At 38.7% G+C, this 17430-nt stretch overlaps 1 protein-coding gene and 3 non-coding genes across 5 annotated transcripts in view; 1 reads left to right on the forward strand and 3 right to left on the reverse strand.

The window, feature by feature from the left end:
* Tex11 (testis expressed 11) overlaps positions 1–17430 on the forward strand; it is a 207409-nt gene that overhangs the window by 56636 nt on the left and 133343 nt on the right. The window lies entirely within an intron of this gene.
* LOC114623368 lies at positions 99–162 on the reverse strand. The gene has a single exon (XR_003711759.1). It is a non-coding gene; the product is annotated as a U7 small nuclear RNA (small nuclear RNA).
* LOC114623369 lies at positions 175–236 on the reverse strand. Its single transcript, XR_003711760.1, has one exon. It is a non-coding gene; the product is annotated as a U7 small nuclear RNA (small nuclear RNA).
* On the reverse strand, positions 251–312 carry LOC114623370. Its single transcript, XR_003711761.1, has one exon. It is a non-coding gene; the product is annotated as a U7 small nuclear RNA (small nuclear RNA).

Here is a 17430-nt window from a genome sequence, read left to right on the forward strand (position 1 = left end):
ACTGTAGATAGCTCTTGGCTCTGTAGTCTGCTCGAGACAGCTCTCTGCTTGAAATAGCTCTCTCTGCTTGAAATGGCTCTCTTTGCTTGAGATAGCTCTTGGGTTTTCTGACCAAAGTCAGAAATCCTGCTAGAAAAATTTCTAAAAGAACAGTAATAACTCTCTGGATAGCTCTTGAGTTTTCTAACCAAAGTCAGAAATCTTGCTGGAAAAATTCTAAAAGAGTTGTAACAGCTCTGTATGATAGCCTTTTGGTTTTCCAACCAAGGTCAGAAATCCTGGTAGAAAAATTATAAAAGAGCTGTGTTGCTCTCCAAGCAGTTCTCTCTGGGTAGCTCTCTCTGACAGATCAAAGCACAGTCTTTTATTTACATACCTATTTCTCCAGGTTCCCTTTTGATTATCCCACAAATCAGCATTTTATAACCTTAGTCCCTTGATTATTAGAAAAGGACAGCAAGTACATATTGTTTTATAAATGAATACAGAGATCTACTTGCCTTTGTAACCGCAATAAGTTTAGCTGTGTGGGATCCCATCCTGATACTACCATCACACCTGGACCTAAACTTGCTCTGTCCCAGACTGATCTTGACCTCAGGAATCTGCCTGCCTTTGTAAGCACAGACAATAAGCTATCTGAGTGGGGTCTCCCTTTGATATCATCACTTCTTAAATCTCCTTTTCTCTTTCCTTAATATCTTTATGACAAGCTGGCTCATTAGTGCAGCTGTCTCTGTTCTTTTAGGTCCATGAAGCCCCTCATACAATTTATGTTGCATTCTTATATTTTACATAGTTGAGAAATTATATATTCTTGAACTCATGTTTTCAGAGTTCTTTTCTATAGCCTTATGGCCTGTCTTTAAGGTCATAGCATTTACCATTTTCCTGAGGAACACATTCTCACTTCCTGGGCTCAGGCTGTTTCTAGTTATCATGGAGTCACTAATCTTAACAGGGAGAGCATTCCTCCTACAACCTTGGCAGGGAGAACATTTCCAATATATATTTATGTACACACACGCGTGTGTGCACGCCCACACACACACACACACACACACACACACAGAGTAACAATGAGAAAAGAGGCCATGAATTTGAAGGAGAGTAGGGAGGAGTATATGGGTGTTTTTAGAAGGAGGAAAGGGTAGGATAAATAATATAATTAAATTACAATCTCAAAATGAACAATAAAATATTATTAAATAAGAAATGCCAAATTGACTTTAAAAGAGAGAGGAAAGAAGACACAAATATATGCTTTACGTGTGTGTGTGTGTGCACAAACATATTTTTAACAAAATAAGATGAAATGCTAATGGTTATTACAATCCTCATTTTAGTTACTGGCCACATGGCCTTATCTGGCATTTATAACTACTTTCTACTATCCATTCTCTTTTCTCAGTAGGTCTCACTTGGTTCGTTGCCTGGAAATGGCAGGGTATGAAGGGATGGATATTTTGTTTCAAGACACCAGCAAAAATTTATTGGGTCTTCTCCTGCTGGATTATTCCATACTTTGATCCCAGAGGGGATTTTTCTGTTTTTTCTTTCTTCCAACCTGTTTTGAGATAACATATAGGAAGAAGAAAAGGAATTCACAAAGTAGTCTGCTTATAACATTATATTCAAGAAAGTCAAATTCATAAGTAGAATAAGAAATCTATTCCAGTAAGAACAAAATGCAGCCCTTTGCATGATAGAAGTTGTTCTACCATCCAATGTCATCAACCAACCACCAAATCATTGCTTGGTCACTCTGGAGAATGATGCCATATGGAGGCTTTGTCTTAGTCACTGCTGTTAGCAGATTTAGTACTCAGCTGCAGCTATAGACAGGCCAGCCTTGGTAAGAAGTACATGTTGTCAAGCTTGTGCACAATCAAGATTCATGCTGCAATTGTCACTTTGTTCATGGGCACATTGAACAGTGTCAAGAATTGTCAGGGAAAGTGATTGACTGCTATCTACAGGTTGGGTCATCTTGTCTACTTGATTATTCCTCTGTTGCAGTCACCTTTTGGTGAGCATTTAGACAACACGCACATTTCTTTAGATCTTTTGTCTATTTGGAAAAGTACACACATATATACCCATTCCCCAAATATTTTCTTACTCATTAAAAAATAATCTACCATCTAAGTCCCCAATCATCCAACAAACCATTTATCCACTAACAAAGAATCAGTATGCAACCTGATGTGGCCATTTTTCCTTCCAAGCAAAATGTATTACTGTGTGTATTGCCTGAAATGTTTGAAGGTCTCACATGTAGAGCCAATAAATCTCTTGCTCTTCATAACTAATAAATAGGATAGCAAATCTATTTTAGTGCATAGATCTCTTAACAATTTACTCCATGTATTATCCATGCTCTCCAAATTAGCAGGAAAGTCTGTATTAACATTTGCTTTAATAGAATTAGAAAGCCATCTCTAGAAACCAACAAACCCTTTAGAGAAATTTGTCCTTAACAATCCTGTTTCTTAGTAACCACTCTTAATAATAAAACCTTTATTAGGCAGAATTCCCTAGAGGAACAGAATCAATAGAATGTTATATATTATTAAAGGGAATGTATTAGTTTAGCTTAAAAGATAGGGGGCTATGAAGTCAAACAGCAGCAGTCTGCATACTAGGGAGGCAAAGTATCAGTAACTATGAGTCCAATAAGCTGAATGCCTTCACAGTCCCAATCTGTTGCTGGAAACCTGAAAGCTCCCTAGTGCATGCTGGATGGCTAAAGAAGCTGGAGTCTGATATGAGAGGTGTATCTTACTTAGCAGCAGCCAGATCAGAAAGAAGGGAAGGAAGGTGCACGCATATTAATCTTTTCATGAACTTCTTTATATCTGGGCTAGCTGTAGGTATTCCAGCTCATATGGAAAGGTATCCTGGCAGTTGGAAACCAAGTCATACTGCAAAACAAACCTCACACAAGAGATTTATTGGGAGGGAAAAACACAGGAAGGTGGTTACCTCTGCTTGGGAGAGAAGCAGCAGAGAACTGGGCATAGAGCGAGGTTTATATAGGGTTGAGAGGGGTTGAGATGAGTTTTCCAAGGTGGCCTGGGATTGGAGGAATTATGTGGCTTGATCCTGGGGCAAACTCAGGGATTAGTAGGATTTTTTTTTCTGTAGGATGGATCATGGGGGTCCTGGCCATTGTTCTATCTCAGGGTTGGGAGTAGCCATTATAACTGTTAGGGAAGTCTTGTGGGCCAGGGCCTGGCCATTTGAGCTCCTCGAGGGAGGAGCTTACCAGGGAAAGCAGTTCCTGCCACTCAGGTTTGCAAGAATAACTAACATTACCCACTGGAGATGCAATCCATTTTGAACGTAGGTCTATCCTGTTAATTATTTCCAGAAACACCCTTGCAGGCAGGTCAGTCTGTTTTCTAGGTAATTTTCCTTGCATATGATCTGATTACTTCTTTCTCTTTTCTTATTCTTTTTCCTTTTCCTTCCCTCCCCTCCCTCCTCACTTCCTTCATCCCTCCCCCCTTCCTTCCTTTTGGAGCTTAGTAGGTTTCCTTAAAGCATCTGTTTTAAATTATTCATTCTAGAGTTTGTCCATACTGGTTACTATCTAGTCAGATTTTAGTGTGTTGTCCTCACCTGTAGGGGTAGGATCTTGGTTTCCTGGAAACGTATATTTGTGTGGCATCATCTGAGCTTTGAAATTATGTAAACTGACTTTGTGTATATTTTTCCAGAACTTCTAAATAGTCTGCTTATCTCCTCTGGGTTGATGGTAACTTCCACTATTTCAGCACTAGATATACTACATTTAAGCTTCCTGATGTTGGTGTGTTATCACTATCAGTATTAGAGTGAAATCTAAGTCCAAGTTTGTCCCAGTTTGGTAATTGGTGTGTTATTCCAAATAACTTCTAGGACTCCACAAAGGCACTTCACCCAGTCCCCCAACTCCTCCCTCTTGCTAGGGTAGATCAGATAGATGCCTTGTTCATAGTTACAAGGATTTGGTTTGAGCACTGTAGAATTTTTAACTTTCTATGTCAAGAGATTAGCATCAGGCGCTTATGTCATGCATGTGACCAATGCCACAGAAAATGTCAGGTGTGATTCCCCATAGCCTGACAAACATAACATCAAGGTAGATGCCTTTCAGTGTTAGGCATCTTCCCCATACCACTCCAACACGTCACAAGCAATGCTGGCCTGAATAGCAGTTTGGTAGATGAGTGCTGCTGTGGATCCATTCTTAGCAGTAGGCATTTTCCAGACATTGTCTCCATGAGTATTTGGCTGACTTCCTTGAATCTTCTGAAGACAGTTAAGTGCATTAACAATCCCTGAAATTGTGTCTGTAGTGAGACAGTTGCTCACAGGATCTTACTTGTCCACTTTTCAAAGTAATCATTTTAATACAAATGATCATTTATCAAAACTAAAGTGGTATTTTACATGTACATGATATTGTGAAATTATCACCATAACCCAGCTTGTTAGCAATTGTATGTACTCACATTGATATCTTCTGTTTTCTACTTAGTACATTTAAGATTGTCTCCCAACAAATTTCACATATAAAAAGCAACTTACCAGTGTTTAGTTACTAAGCTGTAAAGTAAACCTTGAGAACTTAGTCAACCCGCATAAGTGAAACTTTATGCCTTCTGAACAATATCTCCCTATCTCCCCCACCCCCTGATAATTATCTACAATTCAATTATCTGTTTCCTGTGAGTTTTACTGTTTTTAAATCTACATCTAAGTGAGAAATTAAAGTATAAATCTCTTTGCGCTTGGCTTATTTTACTTAGCAACTTAGCATAATGTCTTCCATGTGTATCCGTGTGGGAAATGGGTTTCCTACTTTTTTATACATCCTATCGTGTGTGTGTGTGTGTGTGTGTGTGTGTGACATTTTCTTTATCTGTCCTCCTGTCGATGGAGTTATTTCCATGTCTTGGCTATTGTGAACATAGGAGTTCCTACCTGTCTTCTATACTAACTGAATTTTTTGTACTTGTGTTTATCCAGTTTATTGACTTGCAATCATTTCTTTCACCTTTTCCTTCTCTTCCTCTTTCCTTTCTCCTTTCCTCTTTTACCTCCATCCATTTTTTTATTTTGTAATTTCCTTGTCTGGCTTTGGTATCATGGTGATATCAGCCTTAGAAAAAGAGTTGAATGTATCTTATCTTTTTCTAGTTTTTGAAAGAGTTTGAGCAGTATTTTCTTACTTATTTTTTTTAAACATTTGTTAAGATTGAGCAGTGAAAACCTAATATTCTGAGGTTTTCATTAATAGAGTATTTTTATCACTGATCCAATCTCCTTATTGTGCTTACATTTTCTATTTCACCTCAATTCAATGCAGGCAGATTGAATGTGTCTAAGATTTAACCATTTCTTGTAGATTGAGCAACTTGTTGATATGTGTCTTAGTTATGGTTTTACTGCTGTGAACAGACACCATGATCAAGAAAAGAAAACTCTTATAAAGGACATCATTTAATTGGGGTTGGCTTACAGGTTCAGAGGTTCAGTCCACTATCAAGGCGGGAAGCATGGTGGTGAAGGAGCTGAGAGTTCTACATCTTCATTTGAAGGTTACTAGGAAAGACTGGCTCCTGTGTGTTTACGAGGAGGGTCTCATTGACCATGCCCACAGTGACACACTTTCTGGAACAAGGTTATACCTCCTAATAGTGCTACTCCCTGGGCTAAGCATATTCAAACTACTTTAGTATGTAATTGCTCAAAGTGATTTCATGATGCATTTTATTTTTGTGGTAACACTTATAATGTCTCTTCTTTCATTTGTTATGTTATCATTTGAGTGGTCTCTTCTTTTTTTAGTTTAGGTAAAAGCAGATTGATTTTTATCTTTTTTTTATAACCAACTTTTTGTTGATCTTCTAAATTAGTTTTGTATTTTCTTTTGTTTATTTCTACTCTAATCTTTATTACTTCCTTCCTTCTACCAACTTTGATTTAAGAAATTTTTAGGGAAGAATTTTTTTGTTTGTTGGTTTGTTTGAAGATAAGATCACTTTATGTAGCCCAGGCTGACCTTTACTGTCACTATGTAGTTTAGAATGGTTTAAAAATTGAGATCTTCTTTCTTGAGCTTCTCACGTGTCATGTTACAGGAATATACCACTATACCTGGCACATTATTACTTCCTTCTTTTAAAATATGTAGCCAAAGCCTGCATTGAACTAGGAATCTTTCTGTCTCAATATATAAAAAAATTATATATAATGTATAATTATAATATATTATATTTTATAATCTATAAGTATTTATATATACTATTATCATATTTAATATATGAAAACTAATTTTAATTAATTAATTATTTCAAATAAAATAATTAAAAATTTAAAATAATTTAAAAATAATATATCACATATTATATACATGATCTATAATGTTATATATTAAATATATATGATATATTATTGTATTATTATAAAATTATTTTTAATTTAAAAATTTAAAAGAAAATCTTTCTCTTTATTACTACACATTTTTCTCTCTCAATGTTTGAGTCGTTTTTTTTAATTGAATATTTTCTTTATTTACATTTCAAATGTTATCCCCTTTCCTGGACCCCCCCCCCCCCGCCTGAGAAGCCCCTTATCCCATCCCCCTTCCCCTGCTTCTATGAGGATGTTCACCCACCAACTCCCACCTCCCCACCCTGGCATTTCCCTACACTGGGGCATTGAGCCTTCATAGGACCAAGGGCCTCTCCTCCCATTGATGCCAGACAAGGCCATCTTCTGCTACATATGCAGCTGGAGCCATGGGGCCCTCCGTGTGTACACATAGGTTGGTGGTTTAGTCCCTGGGAGCTTTAAGGGGTCTGGTTGGTTGATATTGTTGTTCTTCCTATGGGTTGCAAACCACTTCAGCTCCTTCAGTCTTTTCTCTAACTCCTCCATTGGGGTCCCTGTGCTCAGTTCAATAGTTGACTGTGAGCATCCACCTCTGTATTTGTCAGGCTCTGGCAGAGCCTCTCAAGAGACAGCTATATCAGGCTCCTGTCAGCAAGCGCTTCTTGGCATCTACAATAGTGTCTGCATATTTAATGTGGTCATTATTCTTTCTTTGGGGTTTTTGTTTATTTTTTATTTATTTTTTCTTTCTTTTTGTTTTAATTCACTTTTCAAACTAAACACTTTCTCCACTCCCAGTCCTTCACTCACACATTCCATTTTCCCATTCCCACTCTCCTTCTTTGAGACAGTAGAGGCCTCCACTGCATATCCTCCTACCGTGGAAGATCATTTTTCTGCAGGACTAGATGTTTCTTCTCCCACTGAGGCTAGACAAGACAGCAAGAGTTAGAGGAACAGACAGGCAACAGCTTTAGGGATAACCCACACTCTTTGTTCAGGACCCACATGAAGACCAAGCTGCACATCTGTTACATGTGTGCAGGGAGGCCTAGGTCCAGCCTGTGTATATTCTTTGGTTGGTGGCTCTATCTTTGTGAGCCCCCAAAATCCAGGTTAGTTAACTCTGTTGGTCTTCCTGTGAGGTTCCTATCCCCTTGGGGCCCTCAATCCTTCCTCCAACTTTTTCGTAAGAGTCCCTGAGCTCCATCCAATGTTTGGCTTTGGGTGTTGGCATCTGTCTGTATCAGCTGCTGTGTGGAGCCTCTTAGAGGACATGTCTTAGAGGACAGCCATGCTAGGCTCCTGTATGCAAGCTTAACAGTATCATTAATAGTGTCAGGGATTCGTCCTTACCCATGGGATGGGTCTCTAGTCAGGCTGGTTATTACTTGGCCATTCCCTCAGTCTCTGTGCCATCCCTGGGTCTCTGCATTTCTTTTAGGCAGGATAAATTTTGGGTCGAAAGTTTTATGGGTGGGTTGGTGTCATTATCGAACCACTGGGAGTTCCTGCCTGGCTACAACAGGTGGTCTCTTCCGGTTCTATAGCCCCACTGCTGTGAGTCTCAGGTAAGATTATCCCCATTAATTCTTGGGAGCCTCCCTTATCCCAGGTCTCTGGTATGTTCACAAGATGCCCCTCCAACCCTGACAGCCATAGATTTCCATTTATTCTCATGGCCATCTGGCCCTCTCTTCTGTCTCTGCCCACACCTGCTCCTGAAAACCTCCAATCCCCTCTGCATCTCTTCGCCCACCTAGTTCCCTCCCTCCATCTTCCTCCTATGCCTATTTTATCCTCCCCCCCCAAGTATCCTCGATTGGACCTTACTTCTTTTTTTAATTGGATATTATTTTCTTTTTCTTTTCTTTCTTTCTTTCTTTCTTTCTTTCTTTCTTTCTTTCTTTCTTTCTTTCTTTCTTTTTTTAAAAAAAACCCTTTGTCTACATTTATTTTATGCTGAATCTATTCCCGTGCCATCAGTTTTTATTTCTTCAGTTTCTTCTGGGGATATTCTTTTCTTCTGTGCAACCTCCTCTTCTGGCTTTGGAACAGCCTATTCCTCCTCAATGAGGATCCTCTCAATGTGGCAGGGGGAGCTCATGTATGGCTTAATCTGGCTGTGAGCTCTGTAGGTTCCTCGGCAAATCTTAGATGCCTTGTTCACTTGGATGTGTTCAATGACTAGAGAATCTACGTCTAAACCCTTAATTAAGTTCAGCATTATTCTCTGCGGTTTTAAGCATGTGCAGCAAAAATTTAGCACTCTTTTTTGGCCACCATCCCTGTGTCCAGCCCCATTGTTTGGCCTGGGTGCACCTACCGACTCCACCATTATACTGATGGAATGGCACACATTGTTTTTTTAAAGTGACATCCTTCAGGTACTTGGTAGCTTTGCAGATGTGCATACCCTTGATGGCCTGCACAGTTTCCCGGGTATTCCTAAAGTGAACACGAAGGTTTGAACCTCTTGATTTGCATGATTTTGTGGGGTTTTCTGGATCAAGAAAGTAGCGAACCATCTTCACAGGTCACCTCTGGCCACTTACAGGAAGAGCAGATATTTTCTTTATATACATTTCAAATGTTATCCCCTTTCCCTGTTACCTCCCCTCCCGGAAACCCCCTATCCCATCCTCTCTTCCCTGCTTCTTTGAGGGTGTTGTCCCACACACCTACCTACCCACTCCCACCTCCTTGCTCTAGAATTCCCCTACACTGGGGCATGGAGCCTTCACAGGACAAAGGGCCTCTCCTCCCATTGATGCCTGACAAGGCCATCCTCTGCTACATATGCAGCTGGAGCCATGGGGCCCTCCATGTGGACTCCTCGGTTGGTGGTTTAGTCCCTGGGAGCTTTAAGGGGCCTGGTTGGTTGATTATTGTTGTTCTTCTTATGGGTTGCAAACCCTTCAGCTTCTTCATTCCTTTCTCTAACTCCTCCATTGGGGACCCTGTTCTCAGTCCAGTGGTTGACTGTGAGCATCCACCTCTGTATTCGTCAGGCTCTGGCAGAGCCTCTCAGGAAACAGCTATATCAGGCTTCTGTCAGCATTACTTCTTAGCACCCACAGTAGTGTCTGGGTTTTGTGTCTGTATATGGGATGGATTACCAGGTGGAGCTGTCTTTGGATGGCCTTTCCTTCAGTCTCTGCTCCACACTTTGTCTCTATATTTGCTCCCATGAGTATTTTGTTCCCCTTTCTAAGAAGGAATGAAGCACCCACACTTTGGTCTTCTTTATTCTTGAGCTTCATGTGGTCTGTGAATTGTATCTTGGCTATTCTGATCACTTGGGCACCTGAGAATCCAGCTGTACCACTCCTGGGTATATACCCAGAAGATACTCCAACATATAACAAGGACTTATGCTCCACTATGTTCATAGCAGCCTTATTTATAATAGCTAGAAGCTGGAAAGAACCCAGATGTCCTTCAACAGAGGAATGGATACAGAAAATGTGGTACATTTACACAATGGAGTATTGCTCAGCTTTTAAAAACAATGAATTTGAGAAATTCTTAGGCAAATGGATGGATGGAGCTAGAAAATATCATCCTGAGTGAGATAACTCAGTCACAAAAGCACACACTTGGTATGCACTCACTGATGAGTGGATATTAGCCCAAAAGCTCAGAATACTTAAGATACAATTCACAGACCACATGAAGCTCAAGAAGAAGGAAGGCCAAAATGTAGGTGCTTCTGTTCTTAATTCTTAGGCAAATGGATGGAACTAGAAAATATCATCCTGAGTGAGATAACCCATGTATATTTTGTCCTGATGACAGTGTCCTTTGCCTTACAGAAACTTTTCAGTTTCATGAGGTTCCATTTATCAATTGTTGATCTTAGGGCCTGAGCCATTGGTGCTCTGTTCAGGAAGTTGTCTCCTGTACCAGTTAGTTCAAGGCTATTCCCTACTTTCTCTTCTATTAGATTTAGTGTATCTGGTTTTATGTTGAGGTCTTTGATCCACTTGGACTTGAGTTTTATACAGGGTGATAAATATGGACCTATTTACATTTCTTCTACATGCAGACATCTAATTAGATCGCACCATTTTTCCTTTGTTAAAAATCAAGTGTCCATAGGTATGTGGGTTTATTTCTGTGTCTTCATTTCTATTCCATTGATTATTATGTTTGTTTCAATGCCAATGCCATGTAGTTTTACCATGCTCTGTAGTACAGCTTAAGGTCAGGGATAGTGATTCCTTCTGAAGTTCTTTTATCATTCGTGATCATTTTGGGTATCTTAGGTTTTTTCTTTTTCCATATGAGTTGAGAATTGCTCTTTCAAGATATGTAAAAGATTGTGTTGGAATTTTGATATGTCCATTGAGTATGTAGATTGCTGTTTTCAATATCTTAATTCTACTCATCCATGAATATGGAAAATCTTTCTATCTTCTGATATTTTGTTTAATTTCTTTCTTCAGAGACTTGAAGTTCTTGTCATATAGATCTTCCACTTTTTTGATTAGAGTGACACCAAAATATTTTATATTATTTGTGGCCACTGTGAAGAGTGTTAACTTCCCTAATTTCATTCTTAGCCTGTTTATCATTTGTATAAAGGAAGGCTACTGATTTTTTTGAGTTAATTTTGTATCCAGCCAGTTTTCTGAAGGTGTGTATCAGCTGTAGGAATTTTCTGGTAGAATTTTGGGGATCACTTTATGTATACTATCATATCATCTGAAAATAGCGATACTTTGGCTTCTTTCTTTCCAATTTGTATCCCCTTGATCTCCTTTTGTTGTCTAATTGCTCTAGCTAGAACTTCAAGTACTATATTTAATAAATAGGGAGAGAGTGGGCAGCCTTGTCTTGTTCCTGATTTTAATAGAATTGCTTTAAGTTTCTCTCCATTTAATTTGATATTGGGTATTGGCTTGCTATATATTGCTTTTATCATGTTTAGTTATATGCCTTTTATCCCTGATCTCTGTGAAACCTTTAATATGAAGGGATGTTGGATTTTCAAAGGCTTTTTCGGCATCTAATGAGATGATCATGTATTTTTTTTCCATTCGGTTTGTTTATATGGTTGATTACTGTGGTTGTTTATATGCCTGGCCCTAAGGAGTGGCACTGTTAGAAGTGTTGCCTTGTTGGAGTAGGGTTGGCCTTGGTGGAGGAGGTGTGTCATTGCAGGGGTGGGCTTTGAGACCCTCTTCCTTGCCTTGTGGAATCTAGTCTTCTGTTTGCCTTCGGAACAAGATGTAGAACTCTCAGCTCCTTTAGCAACATACCTGCCTAGATTCTGCCATGCTCCCACCTTGATGATAATGGACTGAACTTCTGAATATGTAAGCCAGCCCCAATTAAATGTTCTCCTTTGTAAGAGTTGCCTTGGTCAAGATGTCACTTCACAGCAATGGAAACTCAAAGACAATTACATTGATGGATTTTTGTATATTGAACTATCCCTGCCTCCTTGATCATGGTGGATGATGTTTTTTATGTGTTCTTGGATTCAGTTTTCGAGTACTTTACTGAGTATTTTTGCATCAATGTTTATAAAGGAAATTGGTCTGAAATTCTGTTTCTTTGTTGACTCTTTGTGTGATTTAGGTATCAGAGTGACTGTGGCCTCTTTGACAGTGTTCTTTCTGTTTCTATTTTGTGGAATAGTTTGAGGAACATTGGTACGAGGTCTTCTTTGAAAGTGTGGTAAAATTCTGTGCTAAAACCATCTGGCCCTGGGCTGCTATTTATTTTTTGTTTGGGAGACTTCTGATGACCCCTTTTGTTTCCTTAGGGGTTATAGGGCTGGTTAAATAGTTTACCTGATCTTGATTTAACTTTAGTATTATCTGTCTAGAATATTGTCTATTTCATTTAGATTTTCTAATCTTGGGGAGTACAGGCTTTTGAAGTAAGGCTTAATGATCCTTTGAATTCCTTCAATGTTCATTGGTTATGTCTCCCTATTCCTTTCTGATTTTGTCAATTTGGAAACTGTGTCTCTGTCTTTTGGTTAGTTTGGCTAAGGGTTTGTTTATCTTGTTGATTTTCTCAAAAGAACCTGCTCTTGGTTTAGTTGATTCTTTGCATTGTTTTCTTTGTTTATAATTGATTGATTTTAGCTCTGAGTTTTATTATTTCCTGCCTTCTACTACTCTTCAGTGTATTTGCTTCTTTTTTTTCCCTAGAGCTTTCAGGTGTACTTTAAAATTGCTGGTATGAGAACTTTCTAATTTCTTTATGGAGACACTATCATATAATGGAATACTTTAATTTATTTAAGATTTAAACACATTTTATAATTACTAAAGAAAATGCATCTTCATTGAAGAAAATTTAGCATATAGAATGCTAAACATTTTAAACAAAATGTATTGAATAAAATCAAAATTTGATAGTTATCCAATATAATGTTATAAGAATACCGAGGTAAATACGCTCAAGCACTCTAATATTTTAGGGGTGCAGGGTTGACAATACTGAGATTTAATTTTTTTGTATTTTTTTTATTCTTTAATTTTTTTTTTACATCTAGCCATTATCTTGCTTCAGGTCTGCCCTCTGACTGTTCCTCATTTCATACCTCCTCCCCCATCTCCAAGAGGATGTTCTACCCCCACTTCCCACCCCACCAGGCCTCCTCACTGCCTGGGGCCTCAAGTCTCTTGAGGGTTATGTGCTTCTTCTCTCACTGAGGCCAGACCAGTCAGTCCTCTGCTGTATATGTGTTGGGGCCTCATATCAGCTCATGTATGCTGCCTGGTTGGTGGCTCAGTGTCTGAGAGATCTCAGGGCTCCAGGTTAGTTTGAGTCTGCTGGTCTTCCTATGGGGTCACCCTCCTCCTCAGCTTCTTCCAGCTTTTCCCTAATTCAACCACAGGGGTCAGCAGCTTCTGTTCATTGGTTGGGTGTAAGCATCTGCATCAGAGTCTTTCAGCTGCTTGTTGGTCCTTTTGGAAGGCAGCCATGCTAGGCTCCTGTCTGTAAGCACACCATAGCATCAGTAATAGTGTCAGGCCTTGGAGCCTCCCCTTGAGCTGGATCCCAATTTGGGTCTGTCACTGGACCTCTTTTTTTTTCTCAGGCGCTCCTTCATTTTTAAAAACAGCTTTATTTATTTTATTTATATGAGTACACTGTAGCTGTCTTCAGACACACCAGAAGAGGGCATTAGTTCCTATTACATATGGTTGTGAGCCACCATGTGGTTGCTAGGCATTGAACTCAGGACCTCTGGAAGAGCTGCCAGTGCACTTAACCATTGAGCTATCTCTCCAGACCCATCACTGAGACTTTTTTGAAAGGCTAATATTTAGAAATATCTTTATAGTAAATTTTCATTAATTTAGATTTGGTGACTAGTTCTTTAATTTGTTCTATGTTTCTTTCATTATTCTTTGTTCTTATAACCATGCTTTGCTATCTGAACATTCAATATCTTAAGTCTGCAGTGACCAGAATACTGCTTGTTTTTTGTGTGAGAACTTACAGTATCAAGTTCCAATGAAATAGATTTACATATTGAATTCACTGAAACCTCATATCATGTGGGCCAGCTTGGAGCTGAAGCAGGCTTGAAGTCTGAATATGGGATAGCCAGCTGGGATATGTCTAGACTTTAAGTTAATAGAAAATTGCTTAGAGCTTGGTATGATATAGGCTTCTCTGCAACCCAGGCTTACAGGAGCCAGGATCATGCTAGGATATTGTCTGCAGCCTGAGCCTAAGAGCAGGATATAAGTCTTTACCTCAGGGATGTGGCTGTCACTGGGATATTTCTGGAGCCTAGAGAAATGGGTACATACTCACAGTGGGACAGACTTCAAGTATGGGTCTATAGTTTTGGACTCAAAAAAGACCTTCAGTTTTCTAATTATGTCAAATAAAATCTGGGAGAGGATTTTTACTATACCAATTACTATTTCCCATGGTATAGTCAAATAAAGTTTACATATTTTTTGCTTTGTTAAATAAGTTACTCTTGCTCATTACAGCAGTTATATATATTACATAATATGGAAAGTTAATTTTCTATCATAGGTACTGACTGTTAATGTTTTACTTATATTCTTTTGGCAGCTTTCCAAAATAGTTATTTAAGCATCTCTTACATGTATTTTTATATGTTTATTAATAGGCATGTTTAAGCTATTTAGGGGACAAGCAGTTATGTGGCTTAGTGGGTAAAGGCACTTGCCACCAAGTCTGATAACCTGAGTTCCATCCCCAGAACCTACATGGTGGAAGGAGAGAACAGCAAACTCCTACAAGTTTTTCTCTGCCCTCCATATATTCATTGTTGCCTTTGACGTGTCCTACACACACACACACACACACACACAAATGTAAAAGATGCTTAAATAACTATTTTTGGGAAACTACCAATGGAATATAAATAAAATGTTAATAGTGAGTGCTGCTGAGTTGATTCTCGAGTCTGACATACACATAACTTAAAAAAAAAAGCCATTTGTGACTCATGCATGGTATCTTATACTTCTGATCCCAGGATTTGGGAGGCTGAGGCAAGGGAACTGACATAAGTTTGAGGCAAGCCTGGGCTACATAATGAGTTCCATGCCACCCCAGTTTTGGTACAGTATATGACCTTTCTCAAGTACTAGATGAATGAATGAATGAATGAATGAATGGATGGATGGATGGATGGATGGATGAATGAACAATTTCACTTGTGGAAATTAAAAATGAGATGTCAAAGATTAAGATCATTTTATAAAAATTACTTTAAAGCAAAATACCAAGAATTATATTGCTGATTTAAAAATTTATAGTACTCAGGTTTAGTGAACCAAAATTATGTAATTTCCATGATGGTTTAACAAATAGCTACTATATGTACATTCTTTAAATTTGAGATGTTTTTATTTATCATTTCTTGTTCTTTACTGTTGTTACATATGCTGGAAGGGTTGGGTGTGTGGCTTAGTAGTAGAGGGCTTGCCATGCATGCCTAAGGTCCTGAGTTTGAGTTTCAGCATTACTGGAAAAAAAATGAAATGTATTCCACCAGAGATACTAGAGTCCTTATTATAAAAAGTAAGTAAAATACAAAATACAAATGTGTTGTATGCAAAAAATTAGTGGTTCACTAACATGGGCACAAATCAAATTTATGCAGTTTTAAGTACTTATTAATGTTAATTTTTAATTTTTCTGTTTTCATCTAAATTATTGAGACTTAATACATATTAAAGTCCCCACACACACACACTCACACACACACATGCAGTGTGGTCTGGGAGAAATTGCAAAGATGTCAGAAAAAAAGTCCTCCTAATGGTCAGCTGACTTTGACTCATCCTGTTATTATGTGCCACGATGTCTTAGCTTGAAAAAATAAGTACAATATCAGTTATATCATATGTGTGTAGTGAGGATTACAGAAGTTCTCCAGTAGTAGTTTTACAAGTTAACCTTTCCCCTAGTAGTGCCTTTCTAGTTTTCTGGCTCATTACTGGTACTCCACATTAAATACACAAATCTAAAGATTTGACTTCATGAAATTGTTAGGCAAATAGCTGGAACTAGAAAATATCATCCTGAGTGAGGTAAGCCAATCACAAAAGAACACACATGGTATTCACTCACTGATTATTGGATATTAGCCCAGAACCTTGAAATACCCAAGATTCAACTCACAGACCACATGAAGCTCATGAAGAAGGAAGACCAAGTGGGGGTGATTCGGTCCTTCTTAGAAGGAGTAACAAAATACTCAAGGGAGCAAATATGGAGACAAAGTGTGGGACAGAAACTGAAAGAGGGGCTGTCTGGAGACCATTCCACCTGGATATCCATCCCATGTTCAGTCACCAAAGGTAGACGCTGATGTGGATGTCAGGAAGTGCATGCTGACAGGAGCCTGATATAGCTGTGTCCTTAGAGATCTGCAAGAGTCTGACATATTCAGAGGCGGATGCTCACAGCTAACCATTGGACTGAGCATGAGGTCCCCAGTGGAGGAGTTAGGGGAAAGACTGAAGGAGCTGAAGGGGTTTGCAAACCCATAGGAAGAACAACAATATCAACCAACCAGACCCCTTAAGATCCCAGGGACTAAACAACCAACCAAGGAGTACACATGGAGGGACCCATGGCTCCAGCTGCATATGCAGCAGAGGATGGCTTTGTCTGGCATCAATGGGAGGAGAGACCCTTGGTCCTATGAAGGCTCCATGCCACAGTGTAGGGAAATGCCAGGGCGGGGAGGTGGGAGTGGGTAGGTATATGAGGGAGCACATTCATAGAAGCAGGGTGGGATGGGATAGGGGGTTTCCAGAGGGGAAACTGGGAAAGGGGCTAACATTTGAAATTTAAATAAATAAAATATTCAATAAAACGCAAATAAAAAATAAAGATTTGATGCTATGGAAGACACCATACAGTGTTTGCCTTTCTGGGTTTATGTTAGCTCATTCAGTATAATTTAGAAAGGGATATAGTAGAAAAACATGAGTTATATGAAGAGAGGAATGGGAATAATGGTGTGGAGGTTTTAAGTGGGGAAGAAGATGGGAGCATAGGACAGAGGAAGGGCTGGGATGGTGGCAAAATAATTGCCACTAAGGATGGTTGAAAAGTAAAAACCAGAGACCTAACAATTTATATGCACAAACACACAACAACAGGAGAAAATGTGAAGTTTGGGAAAGAGATATGGGAGAAGGATCTGGCAAAAGGTGAGGGGTGATTATGATCAAAGTATATTGTATGCATGTATGATTTCTCAAAGAAAAAAATGGAAAATATGTTGACAATATTAAAGATTTATCTATGTACTATGACAAATTCTTAAGTTTAAAAATAATCATATATAAACTGATTTTAATAGAAAATGAAGCATATTAGCACCATCTAGTGGAAACAAATTGTGTAATAATTTAAACAGAATAGAATTTAATATACACATTAATTTAGAGATAGAAGAAATCTTGTCAGTTGTCTAGTTTAGGAATTTAGAAACCATTTTTTGTAGAGCTCTTGGGTCCTGCCAGGAAAGCAAATTCCCTAAATTATACTTTAAACTATTTTATTACTTGGTATTTT

The sequence above is a fragment of the Grammomys surdaster genome, unplaced genomic scaffold (genome assembly GCF_004785775.1).
Source record: "Grammomys surdaster isolate TR1022 unplaced genomic scaffold, NIH_TR_1.0 197, whole genome shotgun sequence".
NCBI lineage: Eukaryota > Metazoa > Chordata > Mammalia > Rodentia > Muridae > Grammomys > Grammomys surdaster.